This window comes from Cyrtonyx montezumae, unplaced genomic scaffold (genome assembly GCF_038088225.1).
Source record: "Cyrtonyx montezumae isolate F1298 unplaced genomic scaffold, pur_monq_1.0 scaffold_3, whole genome shotgun sequence".
In the NCBI taxonomy this organism is placed as follows: Eukaryota; Metazoa; Chordata; class Aves; order Galliformes; family Odontophoridae; genus Cyrtonyx; species Cyrtonyx montezumae.
The window spans coordinates 93,455,233-93,477,184 of record NW_027072034.1 but is presented as its reverse complement, the minus strand read 5'-3'; the positions used below and the strand labels follow the sequence as shown (position 1 = coordinate 93,477,184).

Genomic DNA, 21,952 nt, shown 5'->3' with positions numbered 1-21,952 from the left:
ACAACAAATATTAATATCAGCTTTATCAGACACCACACAGTTTGAGCTGGGCAAAAGCCTTTTTTGCTTGGGAGTTTTGTTACAAAGAAAATTGGGATAAATGTTGATTGGGTCTGACCAACAGCCTGGCAGCTGAAGGAACAGAGAAAGGACCAAGAATTAAAGCCAACTTCAGTAGCCAAACTTCTGCTGCGAATCATGTTCACTTGTTCATTTGCCAAAATGTTTTAAGTCAGACCATGATGATTGTGGTTTTCTACAGCTGCGGAGGTCATGCCAGCTCTGAGTTCACGAGTTTACAGAAAACCAGGAAATAAGCCTGAGCCCAGAATAGGAAAAGGGTGCTTGGACTATCTGAAGGAACAGCCATAGACTGAGGAGATTTCCACCCCGGCGAGCAACAAGTTCAGAAATGCTTGGAACATGAAACTAGATACAATTGTTTAAGAACAACTGAGGCTGTTGAAGGAATTTCAGCCATCTGTTTCCACCCTATGCCCTCAGTTCACTCCCTATTACGCATGTTGCCTCTTATTTTATAACTAACACTCCCTCTAATGTGTTATGTCTATGCTGTATTGTCTGGTCTTGCATTGTTTGCAGCTTTGACAAGTTTTTAAATTGCCTAATTGCATTGTTCTATTTGAGGTACTGGAAAGCATGCAGCATTTAGAAACAGGCTAAAAATATTGTACTTTTAACTTGTTTTTCTGATGTAGAAAAAATAAGAAAAAGGCTTCCTGAATATAAATTATCTGAAGAGAATGTGATAAAACTTACTTATCACTTTAAAAAGCTATAGTTTGCTTTACACAGTAGTCACCAGGAACCACTTTACTTCTTTACCACTTCACGCGATGGTGAACAGGGAGCAGCAGCACAAACACACAGTATGGAAGAGGCTGGTAGTGAAGCAGTGGCAAGCCCTGCACTGCTTCTGCAGGAGTCTGCTGAACCAAAGAGGGAGTTACATCTGACAGTTGCAAGAGTGATAGTAGTTTCAAGGGCAAAATAAAAAGACAAGAAGATGTATGTGCCTGGAAGCAATGGTATGGGTGCCAGGTGGAGACCGGAGTCTAAAGGCGATAGCACTGGAGCTTGCAAGCAAGCTCACAGAAAAACAGAAGTTTTGGGGAAGATACAATGCTCTGGAATCTGTATAAGTGAATGAAGGGAAGATAGTGTGAGTGTGCCAGTATAGCAAAAAGTATAACAGACAAAGCCCTTGTGTAAAAATAGAGGAGTTAGGGGAACAGAATGAGGGTCAGTGGCTTGAATAAAAGATGAAGTCAGTGCAAAGAGCACAGTTAGAGTTCATAGAAGATTTTGCCAACTCAAAGGATTGTAAGGTTGACTACCATGAATTTGAGATTTAAAAAATATATCTTTCTATGTATTTCAAGACACACATGCAGTAAGAAAAAGCTTATTGTCAAATTAATTCTGGAAAAGTAGTCTAGAGCAGCAGTTCCTAAGTTTTCTGTCCAGTAAAACTTCTCAAACATCTGAATTCCCTGTGGACCACCATCTGAGTAGAAAGCATATCTTGTCTAAAAATTAAACTATTTCCTAGATCACTTACTGCTGTCTCATGGACCAACAGTTTGTTAATAAATAAAACATTTCATTGTTTAATAAATAAAACATTTCAGAGTCTCCTGAGGTCATAAGACTGAAGAAAGAGGTGGCAGAAGGAGCTGGGCAGTAGCCTGGAACAAGCAGAGGTGAAAGTACCCTGTCAAGGAAAAATGGAATATCTGAGACTGGAAACACGGGGAGTCAGAGATGAAGGCAGTACAGTGGGATATTCTGAACTGGGATGCTTAAAATGCAGATATAGGACAAGAAACTATGGATGTGGAAAGGGTTTGTCTCAAAGACAGGCAGGTAAAGATGGGGCAGGTAGGTAAAGATGCTCAACATAAGGAAGGTTTTGTCTCAGGAGACTATAGTGGTCTGAATCTCATTGATGCCAACAAACTGGTGATGGCTGCTGACTGAGTACTCTGGAACTGTTCTACACAAAGGTTAACCATCAGTTGCTACTACTGGTGGTGGATATCTTAGCTCAGGTAGCATAAAATAAGTTTGACCAAAAACTTCCATCTTTAGTAATGAAATACACTGAGTCAGTAGTTACATATATCTGATTATTCTGCTGATCACATTCTTTCAATATTTTCATTTGGGTATTTTTACTGAAGTTATATTCACCAAAGCAGGTTATGAGAAAGTACTCATAGCAAGTCCAAGATAGCCTTCCAACTTTTCTCCCTTAAAATATCAAGGCATTGGGATGCTTCTGTTAGTGTTATACTGAGAATATCATGCTCACACTGTGCAGGGAATGACAGCCCTGAGAGGACACCAGCTGGCAGACAGATTTGCATTTGGTATCTCTAGCATGAGTTGAAGATCTGGCTTGTGCTCTCCATCTGTCACAGTTTTTCTGCTTTCCTGGTCTGTGTTATTGCTTTAAGTTCCCTTTTGAGTGCTCACAGAAAGCTACAGGTGGAGACAACAAAGAAGAAACTGCCACAGACTGTACTTTATATACTGCAGAAAAATTCATTAGGATCTAGCACTGTCAAACCTAGTTCTGCCCTGGAGTACAGTAATGAAAAACCTAGTGTGTACAACATTAGCTGCTATTAGATGTGTAAATCATTCTAGAACAAATGACTGTCAGAGACCACATCACTACTGATTTTTCTTTAGCTTAGTGTCCCCATGCTCCTACTGAATTTCTGACTGGACAGTGTGCAGATGTGAAACCAATGAGCATAACAGCAGCAGTGTTACTGTAGATGTAATTATCCACAGCTATCAACTAGATAAAGTTCACAAGGTTCTGCAATAGCTTTTATTATAATAACTGATATATCTGGGGAAAAAGAAGCATGGACAAAAACACAGGTGCTCTTTTTTTTATATATACATATATGTCACTCATATATGAAAATCTGTGATTTTCAGAGAAGACACTAGGAATTGGTCTGAGATTTTCCTTTCCTGATGCCTTTTGGAGATATTCACCAAAAGGAATTACATACATAAAAGAAAAATATATTATGACTTCAGGTTAGGGAAACAAAACACTATTCACTGAAGTATAAACATATGCCACAGAGATGGATTAATCTTTACACAGTTTCTGAAAGTACAAACAGTTGGAGCTACAAACCTATAACTTAATCAGAACCAACATAAAGACTGCTCTCATCTGAAGCCGTAAATTCATGGGAGCATAAATTTCCTAGACACAATAGAGACCCTACCAGAACATGCTGGCTAGACAATACATAGACATTTTTTCTGATTGAATTAAAAAATCCCCTTGTTTGTGTATTCATAAATCGAAGTGAAGAGCTAGACTCTTAAGAATGTAACTGCAGATGTGAGGAACCTGGGTTACTTACAGCAGAAAAAAACTTGAGTTAAAATATCCCATACTGATTAAATTAATCTGCTTACTCTCAAAAAAAAATCCCAGTTCATTTGGGAAGACAAGTGCATAGGTTAAATCTCACTGAGGGAGAAACTTGGTTTCATGCAAGGAAATTTATTAGTGAAATTCATAACAAGACCAAGAATTCAGCTTGACGTTCAGCAGCACAGCTGTAGAGTTATGCTGGCTATTCAATATGTGTGCCAGCAGAATTCAAGCTCCAAATAAATAAACATAATATAGGCTTTTGCCTGCAGAAGAAAGCAGCAGTGGTTTCACTAGGATTGTTTCTTTAAATCAATTTCATTAAACATTAAGCAAATCTACATGTGGACACAGTTAAATTGATTTACAACTGGCTTATGTTTATTTAGCTTAATTCAAAGGATGGAATTTTATATGGCAACTATAAATTAAGTGCATCTACGCATGGCTGCAATGTTTCAGTTTTCAGACTTAAACAAGACTTCACTTAAGCTACTTTTGCAACACTTTAAGTAGTAGGTTAGAACTTAGTAAACAAACATTTAAGTGACAACTGCTTTTCTGAGATCAGGACATTCAGATCATACTGAGTTCTGCACCAAATTCTATAGTCTTCTCAGCAGTTGGACTTGATGATCTTAAGGGTCTTTTCCAAACACAATTATTCTATGTTTCTATTTGTACAAAACTACCAAGGATTAACTTAGAGGCTTACTTGAAAGTTTCCTTTGTTACCTACAACCAAGCTGTGGGGTATGGTTGACATACCAGAGGGATGGAATGCCATCCAAAGGGACCTAGACAGGCTTGAGCAATGAACCTCATGAGGTTCAGCAAACACAAGCTCAAGGTCTTGCACCTGGATAGAAGCAACATCCACTACCAATGCAAGATGGAGGATGAAATGATTGAGCCAAAAAAGACCTGGGGGTATTAGTGGATGGAAAGCTGGACATGAGCAAGCAGTGTACTGTGACAGCCCAGAAAGCCAACAGTATGCTGGGCTGCATCAAAAGAAGCGTGGCCAGCAGGATAAGGGAGGTGATCCTTCCCCTATACTCTGTGCTGGTGAGGCCTCAGACTGTCCTCGTAGGAGAGATGTTCTGCCTCCCCATGTGGAGTCCTCACTACAGAAGAGAATGGACCTGCTGGAGTGTGTCCAGAGGAGGGCCGCAAAAATTATCCAAGGAATATGGTCACAGACTGAGAGAGCTGGGGCTGTTCAGCCTGGAGGACAGAAGGCTGTGAATTGACCTGATAATAGCCTTTAATTATCTAAAGGGGAGCTATAGGAAATAAGGCAACAGACTCTTCAGAAGGGTCTGTGGTGATAGAACAAGGGGAAATGATTTCAAGCTTAAAGAGGGTGGATTTAGGCTAGATATAAAGAATAAGTCTTTTACAGTGAGGGCAGTGAGGCACTGGAACAGGCTGCCCAGAGATGTGGTTGATGCCCCCATCCCTGGAGACATTCAAGACAAGACTGGACTAGCCCTGGGCAAGCTGATCTGATCTGGCTGTGCATGTCCCTGTTCATTGCAGGGGAATTGGACTAAATTACTTTGAATGGTCCCTTCAAACTCAAAATATTCCATAATCTATGATTCTATAACATCATGGTTCAAGCCCAGTTAGGCCTAATTCCATGACTAAGGAGGCGAATGGACCTATGGACCCATGCCCTTGGAAAAGGGGAAGGGGAGGAAAAATAGGGAGATGGGTCTACAGGATGAAAACAGCAACAACAAGCTAAGGGGAAAACTAATTTACTAAATATGATAATAAAATGTACTATATAATACAATATAATTAAAATTGAAGTTATTAAATCAAATAATTGAGAACAAGAGTGTCCAAAACTGAAGGCCTTACTCTAGGGAACACACGCTACAGAAACAAGCAGAAAAGGAGAAAAAAGATACAGTCTTGTGACTCCCGGTCCATTTTATCTTTCCCTCTGAATGGAAAATGGAAACAGAAATATTGAAGTCTTCTGATAGCTGTAGTTCAACATTCTGATACCTGGAACTATCAGCAATTCACAAAACTGCAGCATTAACTCTTTAATTTCCAGTGTACTAAATGATGTTATGATATGGAATACTGATAACAAAAATCATAAAACCACAGAATTATAGAACCACAGAATAGCTTGTATTGGAATGGACCCCAAGTTCCAACCCCCTGCCACATGCAGGACCACCAGCCTTCAGATCTGGTACTAGACCAGGTTGCCCAGGGCCTCATCCAATCTGTTCTTGAACGCTTCCAGGGACATCCACAACCACTCTGAGGAACCTGTTCCAGTACCTCACCACACTCTCTGTAAAGAATTTCCCCTGACATCCAATCAAAACCTTCCCCCCTTGAGCTTAAAATCACTCCTGCTTGTCCTATCATTGCCCTTGTAAAAAGTTGTTTCTCTTCCTGTTTTAAATCCCCTTTTAAATACTGGAAAGCTGCAATGAAGTCTCCTCTCTGCAGTGAGGTTCACATGGGCCCAGCTTTTGAGTTTGTTGAGGTCTCTCTGGATGGCATCTTATCCTTTTAATGTGTCAACTGCACCATTCAGCTTGATGTCATCAGCAAACTTAGGGTGCATTCAAGCCCAAGTGTCACTCATAAAGATGTTGAAGGGCAACAGTTCCAAGATGGACCCCTGGGGGACACCACTTGTCACTGGCCTCCACCTGCACATAGTGACATTCACTACAACCCTCTGTCTATGACCTTCCAACCAATTCCTCCTTGACCAAACAGTCCACCACTCAAATCCATATCTCTCAAATTTAGAGACAAGGATCTGGTGGGGGACCATGTCAAAGGCTTTGCACAAGTTCAAGCAGATTACACTGTTTGCCTTTCCTTTGTCCACTGATGTCATAAAACCATGACATATAAGTATCATATTATAAACTATTATAAACTGCTACTGGGAAATATTTAGGTTCCTTTCTCTGGGAATTTTTATATGTCACTTCTCTTAACATTTTACTCAATGTAATGTATGTCACAAGGCAAAACATTTTTATGAGCCTCAGAGGTAAGTCATCTTTCATAGTCATGGTTAAATGATACGTGGAAAATGACTGATCTCTGAGGCAAAGAAATTTCCACTTACAAAAGTAGAATCTTAACAAGATGAATTCCCTCCCAGCACACTTTTTAGAAAGGCTACTTGAGTCATTATCAGTCCCCCAAGCTAATGATTTCTGCACCAAAGGGGCTGATGCTCTAACAGATGGCTACACAGACCAGAATTCAGCATCCAACCAAGGCATAGCACTGCTGCTGCTCCTTCATGGATCTTAAATAACCTTTGATCTACTTCAGACTCTATGTCCCACCACAAAAAGAGCAATATATTTACTTTGTATTCAGAGAAAAAAAAAGTATGTAGTCAGCATGTGAGCATGACAGGATGCTTGGAGTCTGCCAACACATTTACAAAATGAAATGAAAAGTAGTATGCTGTGGAGTGTTATGCTGAGTATTAGAAGAACAGTCACAGAGGAAGAACAGCAAATACCGATCAGACTGGGGCAAGTGGGATTTCTGACGTTTTTCTGCAGTGTCTATTGGAGCAAATACAAAACCAAACATCCAGACAACATAAATCCTTGCTCCACTGAAGTCATGGCAAAACTGTCATTCATTTCAGCAAGACCAGAATCACTTCCACAGTAGTCTAATACTTTTTCAATGTTCATGATGTCAAACAATAACATACTCTGCTGTAATCATCATTACAATGTGATTGAACTTGGAAATATTTTGCTATCATCTTTCCCCCTTATGGTCCAGTTTCAGAGGTGTATATTCCCTTCCCAGAGATGCACACATCCTTAACCTGATTCAGATCACAGAATCACAGAATGTCAGGCATTGGAAGAGACATTGAAAGATCATCTAGCCTAATCTCCCTGCTGGAGCAGGAACACCTAGATTAGGTCACACAGGAACATGTCCATGTAGGTTTTGAATGTCTCCAGAGAAGGAGACCCCACAGCCACTCTGGGCAGTCAGTTCCAGTGTTCTGTTATCCTTGCTGTGAAGGAGTTTTCTTTCATATTTATGTGGAACCTCCGATGTTCCAGCTTGCACCCATTGCCACTTGTCTTATCATTGGATGTCAGTGAGAAAAACCTGTCTCCATCCCCCTGACACACGATCCCCAACCATTATAAATGTTAATGAGGTCACCTCTCAGTCTCCTCCAGACTAGAGAGACCCAGCTCCCTCAGCCTTTCCACTTGAGGAAGGTGCTCCACAACTTTAATCGTCTTTGTGGCTCTGCGTTGGATTCTCTCAAGCAGTTCCCTGTCCTTGAACTGAGGGGCCCAGAACTGGACACAATATGGAAGATGCAGTCTCACTAGGGCAGAGTAGAAGGTTAGGAGAATCACTTTTGACCTATTAACCGCATCCTTTCTAATATAACCAGGATGCCATTGGCCTTCTTGGCCACAAGGGCATAGTGCTGGTTCATGGTCATCCCGTAGTACAACAGGATCCCTAGGTCCCTTTCCTCTTCATTGATCAAGGGAGTAGAAATTTATTTGAAAATGGAAAGATAAACTCTACTTAAATATTGTTGAATTTTGCTGTGATTTTAGCTAAGAGTGTTTCAAGATGTGCTTGAATACACACATAATGAAATGAACAAAAGGTGGATTTAGAATAGCCATCTCTACCTGTTGTCAACAAACTGCATAAGTGCCGTAAATTATTTCTAAAAATCTAGGAAAACAAAAACAAAAACAAATGAAGACAAGCATTTATTTTGCCAGTAACCATCAATTCACTCTGTAGATCCCTACACAATCCTGGGAATTTTTGAGCAAACAAAAATTGAAACTTCAAAGAAGTTGAAAAATCACTTAAACATTATTAAAAACATTTGATACTATCAAACTTGCTGTACCCACCTCACTTTCCACTCACCTATGCCACACTTTCTAAAGTTTATTACAAGGATGCTGTGGCAGACAGTGTCAAATGCCTTGCTGAAGTCAAAGTATACACAACATTCACTGCTCACTTCCTATCTATCCAGCCAGTAATGACATTACAGAAGACTACCAGGTTGGTCAAGCATGATTTCCTTACAGGATTTCCATTCCACTTGGTAAATCCATGTTGACTACTCCTGATAGGATTATTTCCTTCCAATTGCTTGGAGATGGCACCCAGAATGAGTTGGTCTATCACCTTTCCAAGGATGGAGGTGAGGCTGACAAGCTTGTAGTATCCAGGTTGGATATTTGGAGAAGTTTATTCTCCAAAAGAGTGGTCAGGTGCAGGAATGGGCTGAGAAGGAAGGGGGTTGAGTCACTGTCCCTGGAGGTGTTTGAGAAACATTTAGATGCTGCACTAAGGGACATAGTTTAGTGGGGAAATATTAGTGGTAGATGGATGGTTGAATTGGATGATCTTGGAGATCTTTTTCAACCTTGGTGATTCCATGATTCTATGGTTCACAGAACATCTTTTTTGCCCTTTTTGAACAGAATTGGCTATTCTCCAGTCCTCAGGCACCTCTCATTCTCTAAGACCTTTCAAAGATGATAGAGAGCACTTCAACTATTACCTCTGCTAGCTGGCTCGGCACATGTGGGTGCATCCCATAGGGGTCCGTGGATCTGGACTGTGTGCAGTGATTTTTGCTCAGTGGTCTCTGACCATGTCCAGCTTGACAAAAGAGAAGTATTCCATTCCCCATACTCTCTCTCTTACCTCTAGGATCACCCACCTGAATGGAGGTCCCCTTTCTTATAGTTCTGTCTAGGCAGAGGCATTTCCTGCGATTTCCCTGAAGGGGTACTGGTTTTAGCTCTCAGGTGGGTGCTCACCACCATGCTAGTGCTTCTCTGGCTATGAACCTGCAAGCTAACTGCCATGATAGAGCAGAGCCCTCTCTGCTTGCATTTCTTGTGTAAACTGGGGCTCTGACCTTCTATACAAAGGGCAAAGTCCACAGTGAGCCAGAGTTGTGTGTGTTTCCATCAAAATCAGATGACCTAGCCCTGAAGGCCTGGTCTGCCACCAGGATGGGGTGACAGAATGCATAGTCCTGCATTTGTGATGGTTTCAGTACTTTTGGATTTACCCAAATGTTGCAAGTTCCCTTTGGCTTTGTTTTTGCTTAGGATACCTATCTAAAAACATATGATAATTTATCAGGAAGTCTTGGGCTCAATTCTGTAAAGCATAGTTACTACAGTTACAGGATAGATGTTTCTCACACCTTAGAACTTATATGATGTCTGTACTTGTGTTCATTTATTACATGTAACTTTAAAATCACAAAATCAGCTGACCTCAATTGGGATTTATGGATTTAAACACCTAAAATGAATGGGTAACTGAACAATTGGTTTCTATTGTACAAATAATCTTTACATTTGTAATAATTACTGACTAACTGGAGCTAAATTGCAAACTAATTATTTTTATTAGTTGAGCATAATTAAACTGCAGGATCTGAGGATGTGAGATAGGTTTTTGGAGGGTGCTGAGCTGGGGGTTATCATATGGCTGAATGCAACAGTAAGGCCCAGTAGTGTTGCTTAGCAACATCTGAGGGCTGACTTTGGCAATTAATTATTGTTTGTGCTGGAGTTGCACCATGGCTTTATTCAGGACAGGAGAAGGTGGAGCAAGTGGTCCTCCAGGAGAGGCAGCAGCAAAACTGGGACTTGCTCCAAATGGCCACTGCAAAACAAACCCTTGTGCAGTAGCTGTTTCTTGATGAGTTCCTTTTCTCAACAGCCTCGTTCTTTCCATGCAAACATAACATGCTTTTGTAAAAGATTAGTCAATATCAGAATGCATACATTTGTTAAAGATAAAGAGCATCCATGCAGGGAATTGCTTCAAAACCAGCTGTTTTATTTTATGTTTATACTTGAATCTAAACTTGAATCTAAAAATGGCATTCAAATGCAAAAGCCATAGCCTATGAGTCTATCCATGAAACCATACTGCTTGTCAGATTACATATAATTTTATTCTTTGTTTGAAATTACACTTAGTTTTGCCTTAGTTTTAGCTATGGTGCCCCAAGACACTAGGAATGGACAAAGAGGTGGAGGAAGGTGATTGTCCCCCTCTGCTCTGCCTTCACAAGGCTTCACTTACAGTACTGCATCCAGGCCTGGGGTCCCCAGAACAAGAAAAATGTGGAGCTGTTGGACCAGTTCCAGAGGAGGGCCATGAAGATGATCAGAGAGCTGGAGCACCTCTTCTATGAGTAAGGTTGAGGGAGTTGGGCTTGTTCAGCCTGAAGAAGAGAAGGCTCCAGGGAGACATCATTGCAGCCTTCCAGCAGTTGATGGGAGCTTATAATCAGGAGGGAGACTGACTTGTTACACAGTCTGATAGTGACAGAAAAAGAGGGAATGGCTTTAAACTAAAAAAAGGAGACTTAGGGTAGATGTTAGGAGGAAATTCTTTACTCAGAGGCACTGGAACTGTTTGCCCAGAGAAGCTGTGGACCCCCATCCCTAGAGGCAGTTGAGGCCAGGTTGGATGGGGCCCTGGGCAGCCTGACCTGATTGCAACCCTTCCCATTGGAGGTAGGTTGGAACTAGATGATCATCTAGTCCCTTCCAACCCAGCTAGTTTGATGATTCTGTGAAAGACAATGCTGAGTCTATGTTCTCTTACTAGTGATAGCACCAGGTTGCTCCCAGTGCCCTTCTCCTACATCCCTAGTCCGAACAACTCTTCCCAGCCTTCTCCACTCTGAAGGCGACTCTGGCCTCAGTTGCTTTCTCTGCTTTTCTGTGATGAGGAGAGCCTCAAAAGAGGGAATAAAGCTCTAAGGAGATTCTAACTTCTCTACCTCGTATCACAGGGCCTGTAACTAAAAGCCCTGTTTGCAAGGACAGGGCAGCAATGCTCCCCATTCAGTAGCCAGTTTTATGTCCTACTGAATGCCCACAGTCAGATGTTTATTTTGCCCTTCAGGTGGAAGTGGAAGCAGTGCTGTCAATGTGCGGGTACATTCAAAATTCTGATTCATTTCTATAAAGCTTTTGCGTAAACACATACAACTGAATTATTTATGAATTTCTACTTTCTCCTCCAACTGTGATAAAACAACTTGCTGAAAAAGGCCAGAATATGGTGGAAAACCTTTTACAAAGAACTAAAAAACATTTCCTCTGTGCTGGCAATATCATTTGTTAAGAATTATGAAAGCAAAAATTTTGCATAATATTGCAGTGAAGAAAAACTTGGAAGTAAATTCACCTTTTTTTGTAGTTTAAAAAGGTATCTAAAGGACAACTTCTGTTCGTTCACAAAGTAAGGGGAGCTACAATTCTCCTTCATTCAGGATGCTGAAGTTTTAATAATATACTTTACATATAAACTATGGAAAGAAGTTGACAATACATCTCAAAAAAAAAAAATCAACTAGCTTGTTTTATAACAGACAAAAATAACTACATTTTTCTGCAATTCAATCATTTGAAATTCGTCAGAACTCTTTGTCTTTCAGCTTTCCAATCAGCATTTGCAACAAGAATGGTGTCTTGCTATTGCAAATGCCTCTTTTGTCCATGGAGTCAAGTTGTTTGAAAAATTATTTCATGATGAAAAACTGCCCTGATAACAATGAATACTATTTTGAAAAGTATTTCACTGCATGAAGAATTTTACATAATTTACACACATTAACTGTTTTTTAACACGCAAGTGATTTATGAGGCACGAACCAAAGAAAATACCCAGCAAAAGACAATACCTTGTTAAGACTGTACATTTACATCGTGAGTCTATATATAATGAGTAATTGATCTTGTAAAATCATAGCCCTTGTCTGAGCTCTGCCCAGATAAGCCAGATGTTAGGCACAGTGACAGCTAAGACATGCCACATGCTAAACAGCAATCAGGGGCTGAGTAGCTCTCTGCTCATCATCATGACTTTGCAACAGCACCCATCTGGACCACCCAGCCATGTGGGGCATGGACATGACCACCTAAACCCACCAGGGAAGAGAAATTATTCTATGCTGGAGTTCAATAAGTATAGCAGCACTTTGTTTCTTTATGATGAATAGGCAGAGAGAGAAGTAAAATAAACAGCCCTAAACTATGATGGTTCTAAACATCAGGAAAGGACATTCTGAGATAAGTTTTAAACTGAAAATGCTGTACCTGCCTGGATGTCTCACTGCCAGCAAGAGGCTGATGAGACTCCTACAGCCTCCGGTTCCTTATTCCTACACTTTTTTCACTTTTTTTTTTTGCTTGGTAAAAGCCATTTTTGGCTTTTTTTTTTTTTTTGACATCTTTGACAGTACAGTTTTATCATCAGTCAGAAATAAATTGACCTAAACATGTAATCTCTCTTGTGGGAGCTTCAGTTATTTCAGCTTTTGAAGAAGAGTGAGGATATGGAAGTGCCAAGTAGCAGCAGTTCCTTCTGCAGATGCAGCTTGAACATTAGCTTTTTGCTTTCAGACAGTAGTCTCAAAGATAGAAATTCCCGTAAGTTTTGGGCTGCAGATAATTGACCCAAGCTTTGTTGATAAAAATTGATTCTGAAGTTAGTTCTTCAGCTGTTACTAATGCTCTTGTTTTCTGAAATATAACTCAAACAGATATGAAAACCTGTGTCATTGCCACATATTCATCTTCCCACCCACACATTCTCTACCTAGATATTATGTTATCTGTCTGCAAACTGAATTAGTTTACAGGTTGAATAAAGTTCATAAAACTTCTAGCAAATCTGGGCTGAATATAATAAGCATTAATCCACATTATGACTTGAGAAAGAGATCAGTGAGCTCACTGTAATTGCATGGCTTCACTGGAAATCATGCAAAAGTTTTTAGGTTCCTCTATATTCTACTTTAGATTTATAAACTTTCTGAATTTCTGTGTAAAATCTAGACTTGTAATTTGCCTGAATTCAACACGAGAGCAATGCATCCATGAACTACTCCTCAGTTCCTTGTTTCCCAGAACACTGATCTCTCTACATGAGATCTGAATGCATACCCAAGTAGCAGACAAAACTGTGTTTGCAACCACTGTAATCTTAAAGGATTTTGTCCCATTTGCAGAAAACCACATGATATTATTTATGAAATATCTAGAGCACTCTATTGCATTTTGTACATTCACAAGCTGTACTGACTATGAGCTCTGTGCTGTAAAATGGGAAAGTCCTTCCTTCAGCACAGACTGGAAAATTTCTGTTAGGAAAAGGTAGTGTGCATCCACTTTGGATGTATGGAGAGGGATATCCACAGACATCTGCTCTCCACAGATTCATGAATGAGGGTGCATATGGCACTAAGTGACCAAGGTGCAGCAATGTTCTTTGGACTCTTCTTGGTCAATAACAAAGCTCCACTCTAGCTGTCAAAACTGTTGTTCATAGACAAACTGATGAAGTACAGCCTAGAGAAGTTGTCAGTGTGGTGGTCTTAAAACTGGCTGAACCTCCAGGCTCAAAGTGCTGTGACCAGCAGCACAAAGTCCAGCTGGAGAACAGACACTCGTTGTGTACCAAGGAGTTTTGCACATCAGCATCTACAGCACCAGAAATGCACTACAGCCATAAGCTGAACCTTACAGAGCTTTTTATTACAACATGCCTTGCAGTCTCAGACAGTTGACTTTAACAGACACTCCTCTTCATCTCTGCTAATCATATTAGGAGGCATGGAATAAAATATCAGCTCTTACCAAGACAAAAGATTGAAAACCCCTTCTCAGGCACTGATAGGATGAGGAGCTGGAAAACCTTCACTGTGTATTCAGTGGAAGTGATTAAAAAAAGGTTAAGGTTCAGGAGTAATGGAATGTCAGAATGAATTACGAAAAAGAAACTCTAACACATTCCATTAAAATAAAATCAAAGATTATGTTAAGGGAAGAAGGCCTCTGAAACACAACAGAAATACTCAGGACACCATTCAGGGCACACTGAGTATTCCTCCTTCAAATGATGCCCTTTGGGTGAGAAGCACAGCGTATTGGTAAGAGGCAAGGAAGCTTCTACTGTCTGTACTAGCGTATGACGTTACTTTCCCATGAAGGAGATAGTTTGGCCTACAAGCCTTTCAGTCTTACAAATTCCTCACACTGAAGCCTTGCTATACTCTCTGTTGAAGAGGATATTTTCTACTGCTTTCAATAATTACCAGGTCCAATTCTTGACAAGTTAACTCAAGAACCAATACAGTTTCTGAAGCAACTTTCACCTCTGACTTCATCTTGCTCCGAGTCAAGGGCTTTCAAAAGATGGTGTATAAACGGCTCAAAGTGCCGTGCTACTTTCAAGGCAGCTGAGATCTGAATACAGTCAAATTCTTATTTGTTTAACAGCATAGGCAAAGCAAAAAACATACTATGGTCTGGCAGCTGGGTGAGGTTGAACATCACTGCAAGAGATGTCCTGGTAAAAGCAAGTTGCCACACAAAGCAGGGTTTGGATATAGGCACAAACCCACTTATGTCCAAGCACAGAATTCATTATGCAGAAGTTCAGAGTGAGCTTCCCTTTGTCCTTCTCAAGTGCAAAGTGCTTGACAGTGGTACCTGTCACTGTTCAGAGTGTCAAAATCTGGTCAGAGAAAGTTTGGTCTACTGATTTATGACCAGGGATACAAAATGAAAGCACCAGAGAGAAGGAGAAATGTTAATAGATTTCATCTGAGCAGCTTTTGTCTCATGGATCACATATTAATGCAGCCTTTAAAATTTTATTTCTTTTTTTTTTTCTAAGTCAGTAATAGAAAAATTAAATTATACATTATTAATTATATACCTTAAAAAGAAACTGAAGACTTTCAAGAAGGTAAGCAGGGATTTCCAAGTGTCCATTGCAAAAACTGAGACTGTAATGCTACCTATAGAAAGATATTTGGAGCTCTTTCTAAAATCTCTCCAAAGTTTGTTTCTGGATGCTATCAAGATTTTCTGCTGAGATGGCAACTCTCAAGGTTGATGGGAGAACAAAACTGGAGACAAAGTTGGCTTTGCTATTCAGGTCTGGTTGCCAAGATCTCCCCAGTCAAAGTGCACATTAGGCACAGATGTGGTTTATACACTAACATTTGTTAAAGTGGAAGGCTGTTCTATGGGATTTGTTGGTCTGAAGACAATTACAGACCTCGCAAAAAGAAATTGTCATGAAAAGCACCTTTCTCAACAACAAAGAGATGGAAAACAGAAGATCAAACCTCAGCTATCAGGGAGGCTGTTAGAAGGAAAATCTCCATAGAAGTTGCTGTGTCAGTGTTATGAAGATATATGAGCTTAAGCAGATATGTCTGATATCTTATAAGTGCGAGGTTAAACATCAGAAAGAAATAGGTAGTAACAAGTAACCTTATGCTCACAAAAACAGTGAAAAAATGGATTTCACAGAACTATATAGTGAGAAATTATGCAGAGCATCAGAGTTGCAAGCATATAATTGCCCGCAGCATCAGCCCTCCTTATCCCAGTCTCAGCTCACTGCTCAGGGGAATAGGCAGAGCTGTGTTCCTTTGCCTTGCAGAGACCTCCAGGGCCTCACTGCCTCAAGGCTACTGCTGTAGTGCTGCTCTAATCATCAAATCTCTGCTTTAAAAGGCATTCCTCCTTCTCCGTTTAAGCACCTTGTTCCTTTGTTGATATGCATATTGAACTGCTTTCACTACAAAGTATAATATATGGAGCAGAGTGCTTCCCAGAGCATGGCTAAATGGACATATTGCTATTTCACTGTTACTGTTACCTAGAAGGTAAATGAAGAAGTATTGTCAACAACCAAATGGATCCATACTAAAGATTCTATCAGTATAACCATAAACAGATCCCTTCTCAGCTATGATAGTTACACTAGCACAAAAGCTGTGCTAAAATGAATGTAAGCCTGTGGTCATACAATCCAGAGTATCTGGGATTTGTGTTACCGCACAGCAACAGCTACCATGATAATCTGTAGCCTTTGTTGTATGCTAATATGAGTTCATAGTTCCCCTAAGCTAATTTTACTTCTCAGTTCAGATGGGTTAAAAAGAGCATGAGCAAACAAAAATTTGCCAAGTGGTGTTAATTTAATAACTGTAAGTCACAAAGCAATATTCTATTTTTCTTATGCTGTCAGAGCTACAGTGAAGTCACTGTAGTGAAAAAGAGAGATTGCTCCTGTAGAATTCCTGGGTTACAGACAAGGCCTTTCCATGGGATGTCACACCATGACAAAGTCGGTCCTTCTCCCTTACTTCTGTAATAAATAATTGCTGAACCAAAGCAGCTAAGGGCAATTACCAATGATCTTGAGAAAGGTTATTTTAGTATGTAACAGAGAACTGTTAAAGCAATTACATTGTTGTAAACAACAACAAAACACAGAAAAACCCACACAGCAGGATTTCAACATCTGAAATATGTAAATCTATCAGTGCTACTGCCATGTTTTCAGCCAGGCATAGCTTATACCATAGCCCTAATCCATTCCACAATGCTGCTTTCTCTGTCTGCTACTCTTCCCAATGCCCATATGTGCATTAGCAGTGGAAGGCAGCAATCCCTGCCTGCCACAGTGATGGGTCATACAGTCACCTGCCACACAAGGAAAATCTGCCCAGACTCCTCAGCTGTTTACTTCTTGTAGGACTGGAAGTCAAGAAAGGAATTATGCAACAGAGATATGGGAGGGAGGGAAGGATGTCAAAGTGACAAACCAAGAATTCAATTCAGGACACTTATCCTCATACTGAAATTCTACAAAAAAAGGCATTACATAATTTGAACACAACAAAGTGATAAAACATAGCTTCATTATGTGCTCTCAGTTTACATATTATGCATGCTTTCGTTCACTTATTCCCATTAGAAGCATCTGGTATTGAACTGAATTTCCTTTATTACATGAGTTATGTTTCCTCCCAAGTGAACTACAGCATGGAAAATGTCTGTGAACATTTTTCACTGTATATTGACAGAAATTTTCATGATCTTTTCTTTCAAAACACTGTAGATTTTAGTGGGATAACATGAGATAACACCCAGACCTTTACGTTGAGTCTTCACCTATTTAGAGTCTCCTGAACATCAGTACCAGAGAGGATGCTCTGCTCCTCATCTCTTGCACATATTTCTGGAAGGGGCATGTTGTTGAGAGTTAATTAACACTCAAATACGGATAAATTGCTATGCAAAGGAGCACTTGGTGTGTCCAGACTTTTCCTCAGAGGTGGCAATGGATGCAGTTTCCCTGCAGGTGGACCTGCTGCTCACATTCAGCTGAGGTTCTAAAGGTGGCTTTACATTATGGGTATCTTTCTGATTAAATTTCAGGAGCTTTAAAGGCTAATACTGCTTATAAGATTCACTTTCAAGCCCTTGGAACATTTCTCTTCTTAACTGCCTTCTCTCTCGTACATTTTTAGAGAATTATCCTACTAATGAGGGGATTAATATTAAGTCATTTCATTATAAATGTGCTGGATGCACTGTTAATATCTTGGATTAATTTGCAGTTGGCAAGCACAACCCTACTTTTGTCCACCTTTCCAAAAGATATTTAGAATGAGAGACTCCTTAGATGTCATAAATAAAACTACTGAAGTTAACCAAATTGTGAGACAGGACTGAATACACTTTACAATGAAGGAAACTAAGAATATCCGCAAGAAAGTTACATAAACTACACAAGGCTGCAGGTTTTTTGTTTGCTTGTTTGTTTTTTTCCCCAGTTTCCACCAAATATTATCGCTTTAATCTTGAGGGCTCAGCTCTTTTTTTTTTTTTTTTGTCTGATGCTGTATGGGCAATAACAATGGAAAGACTCGCACATTTCTCCTTGAGCTTGCCAAATGTGGTGAGCTTGCTTTGAGAAGGCTCTAGCCTTCTGGCTCAGCCAGTCCCAGCCACTGCTTAGACTGGTACCCCACTGCTACAGATGATACCTGCACAGATGACACCTCTGACTGTGCTGGCAGCTGATCACCCATGCCTGCCCCACAGCCAGCCACCTCTAAGCTCTCACTGCACACAGGCTTAGTATGAAGCAAACTGTGCTTTGCTTTCTGGAAAGGGGTTAGGGAATTGGGCAGCACTAGAGGAAAAGGAAAAAGACTTTCTGAGTCATCTTGCCCTTTGCAAGGCAGCCAGATAAAAGCAGCCTCCATCCTGCCTCTTGGTGGAGAGGCATCTGGAGCTGGAGCCTGCTTCCTGTGAGACAGCAGATGAAGATGACAAAGGGGTGAGAAGTGTTCTTTCCGAGGAGGTAGTCTGTCCTCTGAAGGTAGACAGTGGACAGGCTGATCTCCAAGATTCACCTTTTGACTATGGTACAAAAGCTGGTTTTGAGGATTCATTTTTAAAGACCATTCTTATCGGTCGAGTAAATCATTAGATCTTCCTAGACCAGCAAAAAATCTGGCCTCGTGCATCAGGCATTGCACTGGCTGAACTGGGGTGCAGGAAAAAAAGGACATTACCTCAGTCTTCTGCTAGCTTTGAAGTGAACTATTGCAGCAAGAAGAGGAAAAGAGTCAGGAGAAAAGGAAAAAAGATCGATTTTCCTTTTGGCAAATATTTGGCTGCAAGGATGTACTCATCTGTCATTTGTCTTGTCTCAAGAATTGGCCTTTTCAGAATGAAACAAACAAACATTGTTACACTGTATGGCATTTTGTATTGACATGAAAGCCTCACTGAGGGTAACAGACATTTAAAGAGCAATTCACATGACTTTAAAATTATCCACCTTTGCCTTTGCTTAGTGATATTTCATCTAATCATTTGCATTTGTTATTTGAAGTGTATGTAGAGTAGATAGTGTTGCTGACAGCAATGTGGAAAACATACTGTCTTTTAAGACCATTTCTGTATGTCCTCCCTGATAGCAGGATTTTATGTAGACAGTTACAGTAAGATTACATTTCCCACCTAGTTCTTAAAGGGGGCAGAGAATGACTGCAGCAGCCTAGGTTACAGAATCACAGAATCACAGAATTGTAGGGGTTGGAAGGGACCTCTACAGATCACCTAGTCCAACCCCTACGCCAAAGCAGGCTTCCTAGACCAGGTTGCACAGGTAGGCATCCAGGTGGGTCTTGATTCCCTAGGTGATCTATATAACTCCCTAGAAGATCCATACAGTATCTTATATTGTATACAGCAGGTTAGAAATAGAAAATACAAACAATTGATGAAGGCTGGTATAATACTGCAAATTCTAGAAGACTCTGTGTGGCTAGGCAAAATTCAGGGAAATGAAGGCAGATTGCTCATACCAAACTCCCTAACCAATCATTCTCAGTATTTCCTATTACCTGATCACAAACAACACTTCTTATTTTTTGAGTGCTAGGTGAGACAGGGAGTTGAGCTTTGATTGCGAGAAGCCTTATCCTGTGGCTACCTCCTGAGAGATTCCTGTGATGCACAGCAAGAATGTGGTCACCAAAAAGAAAGATAGAAAAATTCTTGCATCTGTCAGAATAATTCAATTCTTGGATCTTCAGCCAAGGTCTATTATCCTTCACAAAGAGTTAATCTGAATCATTAACATCCACATTTTAATAACCACCCCCTCTCACGCTCTGCTTTACTATCACAAAGCAAAGATGTGGATATTTTAATTGTCTGGCTGACAATGCATATAAGAATACTCTGGGAAGAGCATTATCTGTGCCTGAATGTAGGGCTTACAGTCTTGTTTAGGTAGTTGGATAAGCACTCTGGCTGTCAGGGTTATTATCACATCAAGGGTTTAATGGCTGCTGATCCTAATAGCTTTTGCAAAGATGTCCCACAGGCCCAGTTCTTCCTTCTTCTTATGGGGATCTACAAAATCTTCAGTAAGCAAATGATGTACAGTGTGTTTCTTCATGTAAGTTAAATCTCAGAAATTTTGTCTGACACTGAAGTAACATGTTTTACTGACAATCAGTGGAAAGTGTTAAGATTCATAGAACACATTATTATTTTTGCACAAGTTCCAGGCTATTCTCCACAGAATATTAACTTTTGAAGTACAAGAAAAGCCAGTGAAAAGCTGGGAAAACCCTAGCAATCAGAGCTTTCATGGCAATACTAAATAATTTGATCAAGGATATCTCCAAAGTTAATCTAGTATCTTTAGTGATATATAAGAAAGGACAACCAGGGACTACTAATACAAATGAAGAGCAGCAGAAATTGTTTCTCAGTTGCCTAATCTATGGTGTTCCAAGATATCAAAGGGAAAACATTTTATAGCTGTATAAGAACACATGTCCAAGCTTTTGGTTAGATTTTGGTACTGTATGTGCACATGCTAACAGATGCATTTACTGTAGAGTTTACCTGAGATGTCTACCTTCATTACGCACGTGGAGAAATGGCACACCAATGCTACACTGATAAAGGAAGCATTTTCTGTTTCAGTGAGTTCTTTTCAATAAAGACAGAGCAGCGGTTTCAGTAAATAATGACAGATGTTCATTAAAAAGCCATTTTCTAGATTTTGGTTGGAAAACCAGTGCCAACACCACTTGGAGAACACTTCAGTTCTTCCCTAAGGTGAGGAAGAAAAGCTGTATGGAATACCACAAAGCCAAACATTAGTTTCACATATCAAATGGACTCCACTCCAAGTAAACCCCCAGCATAAGCTGCAGTACAAGACAAATAGACAAGGTTATGGCCACATAAAATTCCTAAGTGGGAGCTACAGCCCTTATAGCTAACTGCAACTGAGTGTAAATACAAGTTAGCTGACTTCTCTGTGTTAGACTGTTAAGGTTAATCATTTAGACAATCTGAAAGAAAAGGTGGTTGATACCTGTGAAATGGCATAGGAACAATGGACTGAAGCATTAAGCTGGCTGAGGCTGTTGGAACAGGGAAGCACAATATCTCCTAGCAGAGATGTCTGAGATGCAAGGATTAAGATAGGTGACATTTTCACAGCATGAGCCTCATGCCAGCAGGCTCTTAAATCAGTAAGCGTTCAAACAATCTTCACTGTGCTCTCATCCATTCCTCACAAAGCAAGATCTGCAGTGGAAAAGCTGCCACCATTTATGAAATGAGACTTGTGAAACCCATGCTGGGACAGAAACCATATTCGTGTGGTATGTAAATGAAGTGACAACAGGAGGATGATGTAACTGCTTCTGAAGCATCAACTCTGCTACATCAGATGCAGCTTCCCTAAGTATATGGGGCTTGTGAATGAAAACTTTGCTGTTACAGAGGCGAGCAACATGTGCTGCTCAGGAAGTAAATAAAACATAAGGCAATTAGCCTTATCTCTGGGAAAGAAACAAAACCAATGAAAATAACATTTCCAGAGTATCAGAAAGGCCTAAGAGGCTTGAAGATGTCCACCCACAGAAGCTAAAAAAGTACCCAAACCTGCAAAGACTCCTGTTGGAGCTAGCTTTGCATCAGAAGCAATTCAGCTACTCTAATAAAACAGTCATCACCGAAGCTAACAAACCCGAGCAGGGTGGCACGCTAATTCACCTCCCAGCACACAGACTTTGCTTGTCTGCCTAACCCTTCATGC

General features: G+C 40.3%; 1 protein-coding gene across 1 annotated transcript in view; it reads left to right on the top strand.

Moving 5' to 3' along the window:
• Positions 1-10,697, top strand: part of PARVB (parvin beta) — a 264,535-nt gene extending 253,838 nt beyond the window's left edge. Inside the window, exon 14 of the transcript XR_010622546.1 lies at positions 10,687-10,697. The gene's annotated coding sequence lies outside the window, so the exon portion shown is untranslated. The remainder of the gene's footprint in view (positions 1-10,686) is intronic.
• Positions 10,698-21,952: the final 11,255 nt, after the last annotated feature.